Raw genomic sequence first — 19,830 nt, forward strand, 5'->3', positions numbered from 1 at the left:
AAAAAAAAAAAAAAAAAAAAAAGAGCAATGGGGCAGACAGGGAGGAATCAGGAACAGAGCCATGCAAAGTATTTGAATTTTATCCACAGATGATGGGGAGATAGTGCATGCTTCCTAAGTATAAGGCAGCGTCAGGAGTGACATGTTTGGTCATTCTGGTGCCAGTGTGAAGGACAGGTGGAGAGAAGTGAGAATGTTGGCAAGGAGGTTGTTGCAGTAGTCCAGGCAAGATGCTGATGGTTAACTGGAAGAGCAAAAATGGAGAACGGGGCAGAGGTAAGAAGTAACCAAGAGGTAGACTAAGCCTAGGTTAGGGATAGGTTAGATATGAGCAGGGTGGGGGGGGGCAGTCAAGGTTGACTGTTGGTGTTCCAGCATGGGTGACTGTGTAGGTGCCACCTTTTGATAAGAATATGGGAAGGGAAAGGTTTTGCTCATGGAGAAGATAAGAATACAGGTGTCATTGTTATGATGTAGAAAGTTTCCGTAGAGGGAGAGGCCACTTGGAGGTGGCCAGACAAGGATTTATGAAGGTCTCAGGACTTGAGCTTAGACCTTTAAAGATGGTCGGATTTAGAAATGTGAAGGGACACATGTACAGCATCCTAGGCAAAAAATGTCTGAGCAAAGGCACAGAAGTGACATGGTAGAAACCATTTTCTGGAGGTAAGTATGTATATTAGTCTTTGCAAGTAGGACAGTGGTGGAAGAAAGGGAATGGAGAGGTTCATCCTCAAACAATATAGAGTCTGCATCTGAAATCTTCCTTTAGGAGAGAGAATTCACTACTTCGTGAAGCATCAGGGTCCACTGTTGATCAGCAATCCCAGATGACTAGTGAGAGGCACCATAAATATCATGATGACATTGACAGTGATCTTGTCTGAATATTACAGCTCTTTGTCATGCCAGGATTCATAAGTCCACTGAGCAGCTTTACAGCTATAGCCAGAACTCGCTTCTCCTAAATCCCGTCTCAAGATTAAACATCATTTGAGCAGTATACTCAGAACCACTGGTGCACCAAGGGTTTTGCAAACATCTAATATTATAGTTATATGTAAAGTGTCAAAAAACAAGTTCAACACAAGTTTAACACTTTCAATTGATTTCATCTCACTATGAAGTCTTTAATTGTTCTTTTAAGTTAAATAAATTCTGTAATAAAATTTTCACATTGTATAAAACAATCACTAGTAAAAATAAACTTCTTAAAGTCTATACTATATTTTCTATCATATCAGGCACTATGATAATTAAATTTTAATGCCATCCAAAAATACATAACTTTAAAAATTATTATTTAAAAGTTTCAGCTGTAAAAATATCACTTGCTGTGTTCAGCCTTAAATTATCGCAAGTGGAGGTGGAATACTTGTAAATTTGTAAAGCCCATCATTGCAAAACAAATACAATACCAACTAGAGCATGAGGTGCTTATTTTCTTGGAATACATTCAGATTTCTTTCCCTCATTTCCCCTTGGTAGCGATCAAATCCCTAACATCTTTCCATCATTTCCCCTTGGTAGCGATCAAATCCCTAACATCTTTCCGTCATTTCCCCTTGGTAGCGATCAAATCCCTAACATCTTTCCATCATTTCCTCTTGGTAGCGATCAAATCCCTAACATCTTTCCGTCATTTCCCCTTGGTAGCGATCAAATCCCTAACATCTTTCCATCATTTCCCCTTATTAGCGATCAAATCCCTAACATCTTTCCATCATTTCCTCTTGGTAGCGATCAAATCCCTAACATCTTTCCGTCATTTCCCCTTGGTAGCGATCAAATCCTTAACATCTTTCCATCATTTCCCCTTGGTAGCGATCAAATCCCTAACAGCTCTCGATAGTTCATCAGTTCTTGCTTCAATGCCATCCTTGAAAACAAAGCCATTCTGTGATTCTGCATATGTCATTATGAACTAAAACAAATCACAGGTAAAAGGGGAGGTCAGATTGCTTCATGTGAGTTCTTTTAGAAAATACTGTTTCTCCTATAACATAATTGGAAACTCAGTTATAGGGCAATCTGCTAAACACCTGTCAAAAAAAAAAAGAAAAGGAACACATCCTTCCTCATAATTTTAAGCTGCCTCTTCTCTTTTACAGCTTTATTCATTTTCATTCATTTCTCTCCCATTCTGGCTCTGCACATTATGCTCCTTCCATATATAATTTTTTCCGAGAGCTCAGACACAGTAAAACTGCATTCCTATCTTATTGCCTAAATACACATTTCAGGAACATATTCCTTTTGGTTTTCTACCTCTGTTAAATGTGATCTAAATTTTCTGATGTTCCTCAAAATTCTACATTAGTGAATTATGCTCTAAATTCTCTGAAATATACCTCAGAGCCCAGAACACTAGGAAGCAAGTTTGGCAGGCAAATGCAAGAAACAGCTAAGGGATAAGGATGAAATAGGCAGCTCACTCCTGGGAAATTCCTGGAGGGAAGTCAGATTTCTAGCCTAAGAAAAATGAGCTCACTTCTCCCCCTGGTGCCCAGAACTTGCGATGTTATCAGCTCTATATTTCCTTGAATGAGAGAAGGCAGGATAGTGGACTCTCCTTCCTCTGACCTCTCATTCTGGTATCTTCTGAACTGCAATTAATATATTTGGAGTAGTACAATATATTGATTTGAAATGGACTGATGTCATGTCAGTTTCTTAAAGAATTAAATGTAGAAAATTCCCATTATATTTCAGTCTGATACAGCCACTATGCCTTTGGTACTCTCTCATTTAGCCTCATTTATTTGCAATTAATGGAGGAGTAAAAGAAAAAATATGTATATAACATACGCATATACTATATACTATTAGTAATACATTGTCTGTACATATATTTGATAACCCAGCTTCACAAAGGACCCTGAATGCTTTTACAAAGGATTCCCTCTATCAGTCAATTAAAAAAATCAAAGATCAAACATATATGCCTCATGGAAGCAGGCATTTTTGTCTGTTTTGTCCTCTAATAAATCTGAATCTCCAAGAACAGAGCCTGGCACATAGTAGATGCTCAATAAGCATTTGTTAAAAGAGAAACTTCACTGGATGAACCATATGTAAAAATTCTGCCTCTTATTCAGCATCAATTCCTTTTACTTTACAAATTTTTTCCAGAATCACTTGTTCTTCCTTCCCAGATTTTCCTATAGAAGCCAAATGGAGTGAGACATTAGAAACAACCAACCACAAAACATTACAGAAGGCAAATTTGGTTTCTGAAAGAGCTGCAATTAAACACTGATTTCTTCCTTTAATTTCTATTACCTGAACTTCAATTTCCTGTTTATCTCTCTACTTTTGAATGACAGTTCACTACTCTGCCTTCAAATAAGAGAATGAACATATATGAAAATCAACCTTATTTCATATTGCATTCAAAAAGCTGCTTTCCCAATGAATTTGTGATGTCTTTTGACACTCATTTTCATTTTGAAACTTGGATTCATACCTGGTCAAAACTACAGTAATTTACTTTTTCTTATTACACAAAGGCAACACTTGTTAGATCAACATCCCCTTGTGGAACAATTTAACAAACTATAGGAAATTCTTTGTTTACTTGTTTATTTTAACAGCCAAACATTTGGTCAATGACTAAGTAATATAGTTAATATTATGATCAAAATTCCTCATTCAGTATGCAAGGAAAACTAGATTTTTTTTTTATTCTGCCTTCTTCTAAGCTGAAAACATTTTTTGTCATTTTGGATGCTTCCAGTAAAGCCATTAGGAAAAAAAAAAACAATTTGTAATATTTGTCCCACGACATCTTTCTTCTGCCTATGAGTTAAAATATTTGAGATGAGGAGATGATGGAAAAAAAGAACCCATTATTTTTGTGGACTCAGATAGTTTCAAGGTGCCTTTTGAGCTTATTATGCTCTATGATTCTAAAATCCCTTGCCTGTCCATAACTTTGGGGAAATTCCACTACCTCTAAAATGCCAGACTTGTACCTTAGAGTCTGGAAGCAAAGCCCAAAATAGGGCTCAAATAATCAAAATTCCTTCTAAGCATTAGGTCTAACATTAAATGAATGAATGAATGATAAATATTATATGCTTTTTCCTAATATTTGTTTTTATTTTGACATAGAAACATTTTACATTTCTCAGGAATGAATAAAATCGGTGCTCCAAGAAATTTCATGGCATTCTCCCCAAACCTTCTCCATTGATGATTTTGCTTCTCACTGCCAACAACCCTAGTCCTTTCCAAACCTAAAATAAATGTTGAAAACAAGTTTTCCTGGGTTCTGCTGCCCACCTCAAGCTGCCATGACCTCTTCTCTATTTAGTCCTCTCCTCTCCATAGTTCGTTCAAACAACTAGTCTATGCTCCATGTGTTCTCAGGCTCACCTCCTATTCTGGCCTCAGTCTTGCATCAGTTGGGTCCGGTTTCCTCTCCAGTATGCAGGAGCTTCTCTCAACGGGCACCTCTGCTTTCCTATTTGTATGTCAACGACTTGATTTATACTTGAGGCCATATATATATATTTTTACATCTTTATTGGAGTATAATTGCTTTACAATGGTGTGTTAGTTTCTGCTTTATAACAAAGTGAATCAGTTATACATATACATATGTTCCCATATCTCTTCCCTCTTGCGTCTCCCTCCCTCCCACCCTCCCTATCCCACCCCTCTAGGTGGTCACAAAGCACCGAGCTGATCTCCCTGTGCTATGTGGCTGTTTTCCACTAGCTATCTACCTTACCTTTTGATGCATTCCTTGGGCTGCCAACATACACGTGCCCCCTCCCCCAACAATGACACTCCTTAACACAATAGGGGTTTTCTTGTTCGTTGCCGGGAGGGATCATAACAGGAGAGGCACCTAATAGCTATTTACTTTTAGAAAGAGTCCTGCAACTGTTATTTATGCTAAAATAGCATACGATATTTTTGAAAGATGTTCTTCAAAAGTTAACTGGGGGGCTTCCCTGGTGGCGCAGTGGTTGAGAGTCCGCCTGCCGATGCAGGGGACACGGGTTCGTGCCCCGGTCCGGGAGGATCCCACATGCCGCGGAGCGGCTGGGCCCGTGTGAGCCATGGCCGCTGAGCCTGCGCGTCCGGAGCCTGTGCTCCGCAACGGGAGAGGCCCGCGCAAAAAAAAAAAAAAAAAAAGTTAAGTGGGTAATGTTCCAAAAGTAGAAGAAAAGGGAATTTGCCACAGTGTAGGTCCCTTTGTATGCTTCCCTAAGCTCCTCCCCTTAGAACCCTGATCCATGAATGAATGTTCATGAACATACCATTCATATCAGTACCCCTGCTTCGTGAGTGGAAAGGAAAATGTACAGAGAATCTGTGCTCTTCTTCCAAGCCCCAGTGTTCTTAAAATTCCCAGTACGAGATGTGTCACGATCATAATCATCTTCGTCCTCTCAGCTAGCACTTCAGGGAGAATTTACTCCACTGCCAGAACTACCATCCATTTAATTTATCACGTCGATACTGAACTGAGTTCCCCCCCTTCCACAGAACATTCCTTCCTTCCACATATGGTGCACCTACTCTGTTCCTGGCATTGTCTGGTGTACTAATTTACATCCTCTCTGTTGGAAGGAGGGAGACTGGTAATAAATAAAATAACTTAGTGCAGTAAGTGCTATGAATTAAATAAAGCAGGTTATTATTAAAAAGTGACAGATGAAGGAAGGAATAAAGAAGGGCCAACATTAGAGAGTACAGAAAAGGTCTCTTTAAAGAGGTGACATTTGAACTGAAATGTGGGTGACGAGAACGATCAGGAGGACAGTTGTTTAGGTAGAGGGGGTGGGATGTGCAAAGGACCTGAGGTCGCAAGGCACATAGTGCCCTCTCTCCCCCACGTACCTGGAACTGTCCTCGTATCTCCTCGTATCATCCTAGGATGCCCTCATCTCTAATGCTATTTTATATGTGATTTTTCAGACTCAGGAGTATCCAGATGTCCGGCTCGTCTAAAATGATCAGTGCCTTACTGGCTTTTACAGACTTCATCTTAATACTATATACTTGACCTTCAAGGGCTTAAAAAAGAAACAGCAATTCACAGCAAGCCTGCACCTGATTCAGCAGAACCACTGTTGACCCCACTGTCTAATATGTCACTGTTCCTTATCTAAGAATCCATAGAATATACAATTCACAAAACTTTTTGCCGGGGGAAAAAGAACTCAAAGCTCCTGAAAAACTGTTTTCTTTCATTAACGGGTTCTAGGTAACCTGTCCTGTAAACCCTTTTATTTTGGCTGCTGGAACCTCAGAGCTGAAATGTAGCGCTCCTGTTATGATGACAATCCTACCCATGTCTTGTGGCCGTTCACCCCCTCCCCCCATTTATTTCTCTTTGTGGCTTCTTATCTTTGTTTTGTTTAATTTTCATTGCCCTCTGTGAAAGTGCTTTTATTTAAGCTGCCTCAAACCTTTTGGAAATAGAAAGTGTATAAATCATTAATCACAAGTGCTTTCTAGACAATCACAAGTAACTTCCTCGTTGCAAAATCTAACGTGTTGCCTTGGTCCTGAACTTACCCTTTCTGCCACATGACATAACTCAGCTGCTCTTCCTTCTTTAAACTGTCTCCTTTTTCCGATCTTTTTAGAAGATTACTATAAATATGAAGAAAATTGGTTGAAAACAATTCCACTTCCTTGGTTTCGTGGTATACTACAGTGTCTTCATTCTCTTTTTAACACTTCTTTTTTCACTCTGACCATCTTATGTATGAATGTATATATATATATGTGTATGTATTTTAGTTTCCTTCTTTTCCCACATGCTCATTCAATGTAGATATCCTCCAGGATTCTATTCTAAGCTCTCACTGCTCTCTACACGTTTTCCTTTGGCAATCACTTACTACTGTCACCTCTAAGGAAAAGATGTTCAAGGTTTATTTCTAGCTTTAGCCTCTCTCCTGAGTTTGCATTCCAAATTCCCTGGAGCGATTTGCACCTTGGAGTCAGAATGAAGCCTTTTGCAGTTTTCCCCTCCTAACCCCTTAACTCTCCTCTATAACACCTCTGCCAGTTTTGTCCACTGAGCATTTGACAGTAAACTTACCACTTTTCAAGGTAGCCCATCTACCAAGCCAGCCTTTACTTTTAAAAAGTTATTCCTAACAGGATGGCAAAAATCTATCTCAGTGACATGTGCCCACTGGTTCTAATGCTATTTTTAAGAGTAGCAGTAGGAGCTAAGATACATTAAATGCCAAATGTGTGCCAGGGCATTGCCCGTATTCTCTGCTTACAACTCTGCCATATGGTTTTATTATTCCCGTTATGTCACTGGGGCCATTTAAAATGAGTCTAATCATTTCACATGGCTCTTCTCCAAATGGAGAAACACACATATTCTCTAGGGGGACCACTCTATTCCAGCTTAAGAAAGTACAAATGCCTCCAATAATCACTTCTCACATGAATTACTGGCTTTGTATCGCAAACCTCTAACCACGGTGTCCAGAGGAAAGAAGTTCACAACAGTATTCTAGTTATGGTTTGAAAAATGCAGAATACTGCAGAAGTGTCATCAACTTCATTCTAGACACTCTGTGCCTCTATTGACATAGCTTAAGAGCAGACCTGTTGCTTCCTACTGAATCAAGCAGGCTTTTAATCCACAGCCTGGGAAACATCTGCTAGAACTCTGATGGGTGTGGCAAACCCTTCCCCAAGCTGAACTCAGCTTGTTTCCTCCCTAACCTCTTCATCAGTTTGGTTTCTCCAGGTCTTAATGGCATCTGTATTACCTAGATACACAGGCTCAAGTCTTCTATAACAGCTTTAAGGGTCTTTTCACATCTTCTAAATCTCATTGGTGACCAAATCCTGAAGGCTCTGAGCGGAACGTGATTTCATGACATCATCTTCCTACTGCCTTGGGTTGGCCTTTGGCCGTTTCCCAGTTCAGGCCTCATCTTCTCTCGCTTGGACAGCTGAACCTGTCTTCCTGCTGCCTTTCTCCTCCCCACTGCCCAGACCTGACATGCGCAATCCTCACCCTGTAATCCCCTACTCATATGGTGCCCATGGCACTCTGGGTCTGTCGAGGACAATGCTAGCTTTTCACTTGGATATTAACACCTGCCAGTATCTGTCTCCTTCTTGGCTTTATCCTGTGATTTCCTGCATGTACTATATATTTTTGGAAAACTGTGCCACAAAGTATTTTTCAACTTTTCCTAGTCCTGTGCTTTTTTTTCTTTACATTATCTTTGAGTCTGGAAGGCCATTCTTTGCCTGTCAAATTTCCATCTTTCACAACCTAAGTGTCCATCAACAGATGAATGGATAAAGAAGATGTGGCACATATATACAATACGTATAGCTAATTCACTTTGTTGTACAGCAGAAACTAACACACCATTGTAAAGCAATTATACTTCAATAAAGGTGTTAAAAAAATTTCCGACTTTCAATAGTTTGAGAAAATATTACCACCTCAAAAAAACTTTTGCCAGATCCTGGTCTGGCCATTTAAAATGTATCTAAAGTTCCTCACAGCATTTTATTTCACTCCTAGAATATAACAGTAATCCCAATTTACATACATATTTTCTTTCTTCAACTAGTCTTTAGTTTCCTTTAGCCTTGGCTATGATTTATTTAATTATACTATTCCCAATTCCGGAGTAAGGCTCTAGTTAGTTGCATTAATTGTGAATAAGGAGGCAGGAAACAAAAAGAGTGAAAGGAATAAGTAGCTGAACGTGAAGGCAAGTTGTGAATCGAACGCAAACACTTGGAAAATCAGACCCACACAGGCATATTTATAGGTGCACCAAAAGACTACTCTCTCTTTCCATCATTTCTGCCTGTTCATAATTTAATTTTTTAGATTGTGAGCTCTACTTTCAAGCACATGACCTCCTTCTTTTTTCCTGAGATCTAACCAGACTGGGACTTTCCTGGGGCTAGTGGTCAGAGGCCAGTACACTCAGTGCCAACGCTGATTTTGGCTATAATAAGCAGCTTCACTAAATAAGTATTTTCAGTGTTCCTACTAAGCCATAAATCCACATGTCCTTAAAAATAATCTCCTTCAAGCACACTTGTCACTCCCCCGAAGTCTTAATAAATAGTTTAGACATTAAGTCATTGTACTGCCCACTGCTCAATGAAACAAAGCTTCACATGTGCATTTATTCATTGCTGGTATTATAAAGCAAAGTGTAAAGATCCCTTTATGTCACAAAAATAAATTTAATTTTATATAAGATGGATTTAGGAGTAGTTACATTAAATAGAAAATTTGGAGCAGATTTTTTTATCAATGTGGTTGAATTGGGGTATCACCTACAAGAATTTTGTAACTATTCAACATAACCTAAGTCAGGTCAAGAAAAGTGCTGTACATTTTTTCCTTCCTGGACTTAACATTTATTTAACGAAATTCTACCTCACGAAACACCACTTGTATTACTCAGATGTTCAGTCAATGAAATTACTGAATTAATGGAAAAAATTACCATCTTAAGATTAGGTCACACGAATTTATGAAACTGGAGGTGGTTACATAATACAGCAGAGTTACATAATAATGACTGAATGATATTATACCTTAAGATGTAATAAGTTTTTAGCTAATAGTCTCGTTTTCTGAGTCCAGCCTTCCTGCTTTTTACTTGATTTTCTTTCTTACATCACTGGTGTCTCCTCTTGGATTCTCAAGTATGTATCATCCCCTCCCCAGCGCTTGGCTATGATTGCACAGGCATCAGGTCAGTTATTTCCTGCTCTCAACCCATAAACAAAAAGGGAAAACACACCCATATTCTCAAACATTGACACATAAAACGTCTTTTCAAAATATTAAATTTTGGCAACAATTCCAGTATACAAGGATTTCTCTAGCCCTTGGTTTTCAGCATTAAAAATTATACATAAATATATCCTTCAACTAAATCCATCATTTATATAAATACAGGTGGGTCATTAAACACTGGATTTACTAAAAGTAATTTAGTCTGAAATATTTCTTCAACAGCAAAAATTCAGATTATTGGACATGAGCTGATGAAGAAAACATGGGCTCTAATAGCTTGAATCAAAATTGCCAACATCATTTACTCATAAACTAGCAGAGATATGACAATCAGGCCAGTTTATTCTTGTGTGTGTGTGTGTGTTCCAATAAAACTTTATTAACAAAAATAGGCAGTGGGCCAGATGTTTGCCCATTGGCTGTGATTTGCCAACCCCTGGTCTTGAGGATCAAGTCTTAGAATCTGCAGAAATGAAGTTAAAGACACAGGCTGCCACTTAATAGCGACTAATTCTGGGCAAGTTATTTAACTTTTCTTTGCTTCAGTTTCCTTGTTTATAAAATGAAGAGGGACAGACCAACATGACAGAACCTACTTCATAGGATTATTCTGAGAAGCAAGTGAATTAATATAGGAACAGTAGGCCAGTTTATTCTTGACTAGCAGGATGAAATAAAACAGCAGGGTTTTTTTTGTTTTCGTGTTGTTCCCTGACAGATTTAACATTTGAGTTCTTGATATGTTTTAAATTTCAGGCACAAAATTGTGTGACTATCCCAAAAATTAAATAAAATAACATAAACACCTATTTTTCTGTAAAGTGTTTGATGTACAAAAAGAGTTTATATTCCTGCCTCTTCAATTTATCTCTGTAGAAATATCTCTACTACTATTACTACTGCTGCTGCTAGTAACACTGTAAGAGAGAAATGGGGGAGTGAAATGTTGCACTCCACCCAAACAGTAGGGAAGGAAAAATTTTATATTTCAATTCACACAGGAGTAAAAGATATTCATTTTTCCTGTGCTTTTATCTAGTGAGTCTTGACCATGCTAAACTCATAGGTCACCAGCAAAATGCTGTATGGTGGTGCTGAGTGAAATAAATTGAGAAAGAAATAGGTTGAAACCCCAAATTAGCACATATAGTTACTTATTGACAGCCTAATTAAAGGTTTAATGATTAGCGAGTTAAATTTGGTGGCTGAAATGAGGGTTTAGCTTACCTTCAAGTTAATTCATTCATAATGTCAATATCTTTCATCACCATATACAGGCAATTTAACTGTATGTTCACAACATTTTGCTAGGAAGGACTTGAAGTCTTTACTTTAACTTTGTAAATGGCATCAAATCATCCTAGATCAGGATAAATCCAGTTGCTGGATTTCGAGATCACTCTAGTGATTTCAACAAGTAGGTGCTGAAGATGGTTTTCTTCAAAATCAAATGTGGTTTTTCTTTTCATATCTGAAAAGATTATTCTGGATCTCTGGTCAACTTACTATATTACAAAAAGATTGTTATCAAGGAAAGAACTGCAATAATATCGGGATAAAAAATTATAATATTTTTATTGTATGGGAAACGCAGATCCTTAGGAAGGGTGGGGCTATCGCTTTCGCTATCTCCCTTTGCTCACCCCCTCACCCAACATTTTAGCATACCTGAAATTATATGATGATGATCACCCAGGGTAGCCTTTAAGTGAGGGGGAAAAAGGCACAGTGCACATATATGCAGACAACTTGTTCACTTTAATGAGGGAGAATTGGGAGTTGGGGAGGGCTGAGCCTCGAGTCTTCTGTTGTTTGGACATGGTGGTGGATGGTAAATCATCCACCAGCAGAGCCACTTCCTGTTCTCCCTTCCCCTTATCTGAGCCTCTGCTTAGCAGCTTTTAGGCTCACTGACCTCCAAGTGTAGAAGGAGCAGATATTTCTACACTTTGAGGTGAACGGGCCTAAAATTCCTAAATCCGAAGGAGATCCTTGCTCATTACTTCCATGTCGTATCTAGTTATGACTTGTAAACTTAGAATGACCAGTGCTCACCCGATGAAAGCAAAATAATACTAAGTCGAAGAAGCTTCTACGTGAACTTGTGGAAAGGGGCCATGTTTATCATTTTTCTGCATCCAAAATCATATCGCAGAGCCTGGCACATAGTAGGTGCTCAAGAATTTTATGAATGAATGAGTGTTCACTTAACAGGTTGGTTAAACAAGTTGGTCAGGAAAGAATTACACAGCAGACACATGGAGAGCAGCCTCAACATTAATAAGGACCCATTAGTTAAGACAAATACTGGTAAGAAATGAAAATTCCTTCAAGCACTTATCTACACGATGTTTCTTGGGTTAATTTTAATTATTTTATTTATTATTTTAATTATTCTTGGGTTTATTTTTCATTATTTAATTCTAGTACAGTATATAACAGTTGCAGAGTGATTGTCAATACATGACAAATTATGGACATAATTTCACTTACTCCCTCAACATTTTTAAGGTATGTACAATCAGTCTTTAATTTACAGATAATGACACTAAGGCTCAACAAAGTTAAGGCCAAATCTCTGGTTATTTGAATCCAAAATTTGCACTCTTTCTACCAAATTGCATAAGCTGCTTCTAAAGTCTCTTTTTTTCAAGGGCAATTTTCCATATGCTTTTTCACACCCTCTAAATTAAATCGCATAAGTTGCTACTTTTCTTATAGCAGACTTTCAAATATTTGTTGATTTTGATTAATTGAAGCCTGAAAAAAGTAGAAGGGTTGAGGGAAACAGGGTGGAGACATGGGGTACTTTTCCTAGAAACAAAATGGACTCCTAAAATCTCTAGATAGCCTGTCATAATATACCAAAAAAACAAGCCCCTACCGTTTATTGATACTAGAGATACAGACAGTGTTGTCAACTTTCACAAAAGGTTCTCACTGGATTTAACTCACGATGCCATTGGGAAGACCCGAGATAATTAAAGAAATGAAATAAACACTTACCTGCTCGTTTCATTTATGTCATAATTTCCCCTGGGTTGTGTCTGTTTTCTTTTAATGCCGTGGCTCTTGAATTAAAACCTTTGTATTTCAATAGCCAATCAGAAGTGCTGTGAAAAGGCTGTGACCTAATCCAAGGAAGTAAATATTTGCTTTGTGAACCACATTCATTGTTTATAATAAAGTTATATTTACTGACACAGAGATTTTTTTTTGAAAAATACAAAGTTTAAGGAATTCAGAGAGATTTTAGATGTTTATTACTCATTCTAGAATTTCAAGTATAAAGCATTTATATAATTCAATGAAAAAGCCTGCACATCTAGAAAACAGTAGAGCAAGAACTCAAATCCAGTCCTATTTGAAACGAGCTTTTCTGTTCCACCAGAGCTCACTGCTCCTCCTACAGGGGCCTCCTGTTCATTATAGATTCCAGGTTCGCTGATTCTGAATTACTGAGCCTTTACTATATTTGATAAACTGGAACCAGCAAAAATTATAAAATGTTACACTTTCTAGGTAGTTTAACATCTAAGGGACTTTATAGATTTTCCAAGCTAAATATTTAAGCTTCTGAAACCAAATTTGTCAATAGCCACAGAATTTAAAAATTCAAAACCGGGAACTTATCAGAGCACTGAATCGTGTGAAACACTACAGATACAGAACTCATTAAGGTACTAGATTAGTCTCAACTTTTAAATATTTAAATTTCACCTCCAGTTTAAAAATGAGATGACAGGATTCTAATATGACATGGCCTTATAATGAAGCTTAATTGATTTCATTCTGATGAGAAACTTCAATTAATGCTCTAGAGGACCTCCATCTACTCCCATATTTCCTTTCAATCTCATTTATCTCAGGAAAACTCAAAACTGGCAGAAATAATCAATGAAAATCTGAGAGCTTGTCATGTGATGTACATGCTTCTTGTTAGTAAGGTGTGAGTGTGTGTGCATAGTACCCAAACAGAAAAATGACAGACCTCAACTAGTAGAAGGAACTGTGCACTTTGGAAGGCCCCAGCATGGTGGCAGGTGGCAGTATGTTATGGACAACATAGCAGCCCTAATGCTGTGGCTGATCCGTCTCCAGCCTTTGGTAATGTTTGTGCCACTCCATTTGAGCTAGAGCCGTTCAACCACAAAGATCTCTGTAGTCTTTGCCACGTGTCTTCTTTGTCACTAAGCATTTCCTTTCTTTGCTTTTGCCTTGTCTTTTAAAATTAACATTCGCACTCAAATAATAAAATCATTCAGAATACAATGGAAAAATGGGCAGAAGACTTGAACAAGCGATCTTTGAGACAAAAAAAAGAAATGGCTATAAGCGTGTCAAAAAAGTTATCAGCATTCTTAGTAACCAAGGAATTAAAAATTTGAAAAATCATTTTCATCTATCAAGTTAGCACAATTTTTTAATTTTTATTTATTTTTTATTGGCATATAATTGCTTTACAATGTTGGGTTTGTTTCTGCTGTACAATGAAGTGAATCAGCTATATGTATACCTATATCCCCTCCCTCTTGGACCTCCCTCCATTGCCCCCCATCCCACCCATCTAGGTCATTGCAGAGCACGGAGCTGAGCTCCCTGTGTTATACTGCAGGTTCCCACTAGCTATCTATTTTACACATGGTAGTGTATTTATGTCAAACCTAATCTCCCAATTCATCCCACACTCCCCTTCCCCCCCACCCATGTCCACATGTCTGTTCTCTATGTCTGCGTATCTATTCCTTCCCTGCAAATAGGTTCATCTTTCTACATTCCACATATATGTGTTAATATACGATATTTGTTTTTCTCTTTCTGACTTACTTCACGCTGCATGACAGACTCTAGGTCCGTCCACATGGGTCCGTCCAATGACCCAATTTCATTTCTTTTTATGGCTGAGTAATATTCCATTATATATGTGTATCATATCTTCTTTATCCATTCATCTGTCCATTGGCATTTAGATTTAGCAAAGAGGTTTTTTTTGGTTTTTTTGTTCTTTTTTTTTGCGGTATGCGGGCCTCTCACTGTTGTGGCCTCTCCCGTTGCGGAGCACAGGCTCCGGACGCGCAGGCTCAGCGGCCATGGCTCACGGGCCCAGCCGCTCCGCGGCATGTGGGATCTTCCCGGACCGGGGCACGAACCCGTGTGCCCTGCATCGGCAGGCGGACTCTCAACCACTGCGCCACCAGGGAAGCCCAGCAAAGAGTTTTTAAAAGATGATATTTTGTTGGTGAGAACTAGATGTTCTAAGTAGCAAGCCTAAAGGAAAAAATGCCATAGATATGCGGACAAAGCCTACGCCTTGGGATGCACATCAGTTAAAACAGTGAAATATTGTAAATAATGTCAACATTCAAAAAAGAAAGAATAGCCAAATAAATTGACAGCTATAAGGTGAATTATTTTGCAGTCACTAAATTATATTAAAAATACCAATTCCAATTTCTTGGGAAATGTCAACAAAGTAATGTCAATTGTTTAAAAAAGCAAGTATGAAGCTCTACAATATGATTCTAATTCTTTAAAAAATGTCCCACTTATTCATAGGAAACGAACCTGTGGTAAATTTCCCCATATGTTCAATAGCGGTTCTTTAGATATTGGGAAACATGCGAGGCCCATGTTCAGCACTTTATACACATTGCACCACATTTATGCTTGTAAACATCTTAGGAAATGGGTCTCTATCCCTGCTGTTATATCTGAAGAAACTGAGGCTCAGAGCTGGTAAGTAACTTGACCATGGCGACAGAGCTATTCAATGGAGGAGCCAGGACAAAAGCTAAGGTCAACTTGACCCAAAGCTCATGTTCATCATGTCCATGCCTGCCCACAGGTAATTTAAACTTTGTTTGGAAACAGATCAACAATAGAAATATTATAGGAAAAACATGCATATTCACAAAGTGACAATTCTAAAAATGGTTTCCTCCAAAGATGTAGTATATTTGGTAATGAATATGATCACGCTTCTAAAAAAAAATGTAAAAATCTTGGAAGTCTTCTGTGAACCATGCCAGTTCTGCAAAATTTATTAATTGAATAAGTTCTTATTTAACACTTGCCTTTTGCCAGATATTGTGCTAGGTATCGGCACCACAGCAGGAATAACAGTATAAAGGAATTTCTTTGGATATTAGAGAAGTCTTTGGGGGGTAAGCGGAGATGGGAAGAGATAGTGAGGGTGAGAGTATCTATCAATCTAATATCAAACGTCCTGGCAGGGCTTCCCTGGTGGCGCAGTGGTTGACAGTCCGCCTGCCGATGCAGGGGACACGGGTTCATGCCCCGGCCCGGTAAGATCCCACATGCCTGTGGAGCAGCTGGGCCCGTGAACCATGGCCGCTGAGCTGGAGCGTCCGGAGCCTGTGCTCCGCAACGGGAGAGGCCACAACAGTGAGAGGTCCGCGTACCGCAAAAAAAAACAAAACAAAAACAAACAAACAAAAAGCAACGACCTAGCTACTTACATCTAAGGACACTTTTATTTCTTTAAGCCTTTCATAAAAACGTATAATATTTCCGAGGATCCAGGACACCCCCTGGAAATGTCATACAGTTTTAAGCCTCTACAATGAATTCATGCTTATACTCTACCTGTAGTAATCAGATGAAATAAAATGCTTTTTAACATCACATAGAATTATTCTCCTCCACTGGGTATACAGTGGTCCTTGCATTTGCCCTTCTGGGTGGTGCAATATTTTCCTTGTTAAGTTAGCAGAGATGCACTATCAGAAAAAGGCTTCTCAGCAGAAATGCCGTTGGATGGGTTCCCGTCCATCTTCGCTCCACATTTCCTTATCCACGTCCACCTTTCACTTTTCCAGAAAAGCCCATGCCTTGCAGCAAATGGGCTTCTACTATGAAGGCCACTATCTCTACAACTGTAAGTTAACAGGTAAATGCTTTCTTGCTTTTTAGTCTGTGAGTCAACCAGAATTTTTATCAATTTAGTTTTAGATTTGGCTGTTATAATAATGTCATGTGGGTGAGGATATGTACATGTCTCCTTTTCTTCAAAGCTCCTAGCCCTAGTGGTAAGAAATGTTAAGGAATGTTTTGGTTTTTTTTTTTTTAATTATTATTATTAAAAATTATACGAAGTCCATAGAAATGATAATGACTTAGACTTTCAACATTATGAGTTCAAATAAATTAGGACCCTGTAGGAAGATCCCTAAAAGCAGAGAGACATCTATGTGAGCAGGAAAATGGACGCCTTATTAACGAACAGGAAGAGCAAATTAACCTCCTTGTTAATCCCCTTCTGTGGCCACTGAACACCAAGGAGTAGTTGAGGAACCAGAGCAAAAAGGGTAGAATCTGCCACAACAGACACCTTATGTTGTTTGTTCTGTAAATTAGGTGGTTCTCTTAATCTTTCAGACTACAAATTCAGGAGGAAGGATGAGTGCCCACGGCTCTGAGATCAGGTGCCATTGCCATGGCGATTCATCTTATTTAATAAATGATACCATCTAATCCTTTGTAGTGATAAACACTTGTTTTCTCATTTCTAAAAATTGCAAATAAACTACCCTACCATGATGTCTTTAAATATAGTTTTTAAGATTATTAAAATAGTGAATAAGTCTCCTCTCCCATGAGTGTGCTAATTACTGTTTTAGCTCTTGTTAACAGAAGAAACAGCTTAATAATAGTAACTGGAGGAGGTCAAACTGCTCATTCATTTGAATTTATGAGTACAAACCACCTTTTCATTAGATATCAGTGCAAAGTGTATATTTCATAGATACCTGCTATTGTTGCCACAAAGGATTTTAGAAACAAATACAATTTACCCAAAGTGTTCCACAGCTTTCAAAAGTATTAAACACACATAATGTCTAGCAGCTATGAAACCGAGAGAAAAACATTATTTTTCATTACAGGGGTGAAAATTGTTTCTCATTTCTCCAATTAAATGATTTTCAGAGGGTTCATCACCAGGAAAACCAGTATGTATGAACGCCGGAAATGCAGATGGCAGTCTCAGAAACGCTTATGCTAAATGGGAATCCGACTACAAGATTTCTCTCTATCGTTTGTGATAGCCACCCCATGATGGAAATAGTCTGGCTGTAAAACGATTTTTAAAAAGAAAAAGAAACAACTGTGGGAAGATTGCAAAGTTCTCTAGACAAACCTTCAAGTGACTCTTAAGTAAGGAAACGTTTATCGAAGGGTCAGAGTGGTTAGGAAAACTACTATGCCAGGAGCCAGGATCAGTCTTGCCGGAGCGACCGAGATTGTCCCAGGTGAGTGGGTGCCCCGGGGCGCAGGGCGGGTCCCCGCACGGCTGGCATCTTTTTGGCCGGGCGACCCTTGCTCTGTCTCCAGGAGCCCAGCGACTCCTGAGGCTGCGCGGGCTGCCCGGGACGCCCTGCCAGCAGCCTCCCGCTCGCGAGGAGCATCTCCCCTCCGCGGCTGCCGAGGCCAGCTCTGTCTCTCCGCCATCCTCAAGTCCTCCGACATTTTTCACAGAGAAAGGGAGGTAGGGAGTAGAGGAAACGGCCGAGTGTCTGTACCCAGCCTCTGCCGCAGCACGAGAAGAGGGAGAGGAGGAAGGCTGGCGGGTAAGCCGCTGTTAAACTGTAATTCTATCGATAATGAAAAGAATCATCATCACCTCTAGCAAGAGAGCCTCGGATACACCCACCCGGGCAGCGGCTAGGGGGTTGGCAGGCGTTCCATCTCCTCGCCCCCTCGAAGGCTGTGAAACCTACCTCAAGCCGTGCACACTAGAACTCCCTTCCCTCCGACCAGAGGGAGGGGAAAGAACAAAAGAGGCCCCCGCCCCCTACCCACACACCTCCGATATTTTATCGATGCTCAAGGTATGCATTTTTGCACCCCCTTTGGCTCACACCTTCACCACCTGCATTTTCCCAAAGGTGAAGCAAGAGAAAATACCACCCCGAGGTGATCGGTCGATTGGACACTGTTAATTTCACATTCGGTTTTCTAACAAACAGCCACCCCAATCGGCAGGTCCTCGCGCCCCGTGGGGTCTCCCGCCGCCCCCGGTCCTCGCTGCCAGATCCCCAAGGCGCCCAGCTCTCCGCCGGGGACCCGACTGAAGGTTCCCTGGGCCGGCAGGACACTCGCCCAGCTGGTCCGCAGCAGCCGGAGGGCGACGAGCGGACCGCGCAGAGGCTGCAACGCGGGATCCAACTTCCCAAACCAGCGGCGCGGCCCGGGCTTCCTCCCGCGGCGCCGCGGGCAGCGCCGAGACCCCCGCGCCGGCTGACTGCCCCGCCCGGGCACAGGCAGTTGCACTCTCCGCCCCCTCTTTCCTTCACCTCCGCACCCCCCCACACACCTTTAAAAGATTCATCCATCGGTGCAGAGCAGACATTTTGATGTCATTTACTTAGCACCGCTCGGTATCAGAGGCAACATCTTACCCAGTCGCCTGGAGGTGTGGGCAGCGCACCGATGGGTCCGGGGGCGCGAGGCTGAGCTGCTCGGTCCTCTAGCGGAGCCGGTTTGCTGCCATCCGCCCAACTTCAGCTCCCCGCTGGCGAGGAGAAGGGAAGAGTGGCGAGGAGGGAGTGGTGGGGGAGGGGGAGGAGGGAGAGGTGGGCGGGGAGGGAGCGGGAGCCTCTCGGCAGCGCGCATGCGCCCCGCGGGCGGGCGCAGCCCCTCGCCCGGCTCGGCCAGGGGTGCCGCTTCTTCCCTGGGGGTGCGACCGCTTGAGTCACGGCGCGCCTCCGCCCCACCCCGGCCGCAAGGCCCACGCGCGCTCGCCTCGGCTCGGCGCCCACGGCGCGGAGGGGCTCGGTTGCAGCTCCGGGCTCCGGCGCCGGGGGTCCGCGGCTTCGCGGGCACCTTGGAGACCTGGGAACCTCCCTTGATGAGAGAGGCTCTCGCGCCCAGGCTCATTCAACTTCACGTTCACCCGCAGCCCGCGTTATTTTACCCTGCGCTTCAGGCGAATGTTTGAAACCAGAATCTTGTCTTTAAGGAGCAAAACAGGTGCAGCGGCGGGGTCCCAGTGGAGGCAGTCCCTGCGTGAGGGTTCAAAGAAGTAGGAAGTTAAGCAA

General features: G+C 40.8%; 1 protein-coding gene across 1 annotated transcript in view; it reads right to left on the bottom strand.

The window, feature by feature from the left end:
• RGS17 (regulator of G protein signaling 17) overlaps positions 1 to 19,333 on the bottom strand; it is an 82,355-nt gene extending 63,022 nt beyond the window's left edge. Inside the window, exon 1 of the mRNA XM_029223462.1 lies at positions 19,192 to 19,333. The gene's annotated coding sequence lies outside the window, so the exon portion shown is untranslated. The remainder of the gene's footprint in view (positions 1 to 19,191) is intronic.
• Positions 19,334 to 19,830: the final 497 nt, after the last annotated feature.

This window comes from Monodon monoceros, unplaced genomic scaffold, assembly GCF_005190385.1.
Source record: "Monodon monoceros isolate NGI ecotype Baffin Bay Population unplaced genomic scaffold, NGI_Narwhal_1 Super_Scaffold_15, whole genome shotgun sequence".
Classification (NCBI taxonomy): Eukaryota; Metazoa; Chordata; class Mammalia; order Artiodactyla; family Monodontidae; genus Monodon; species Monodon monoceros.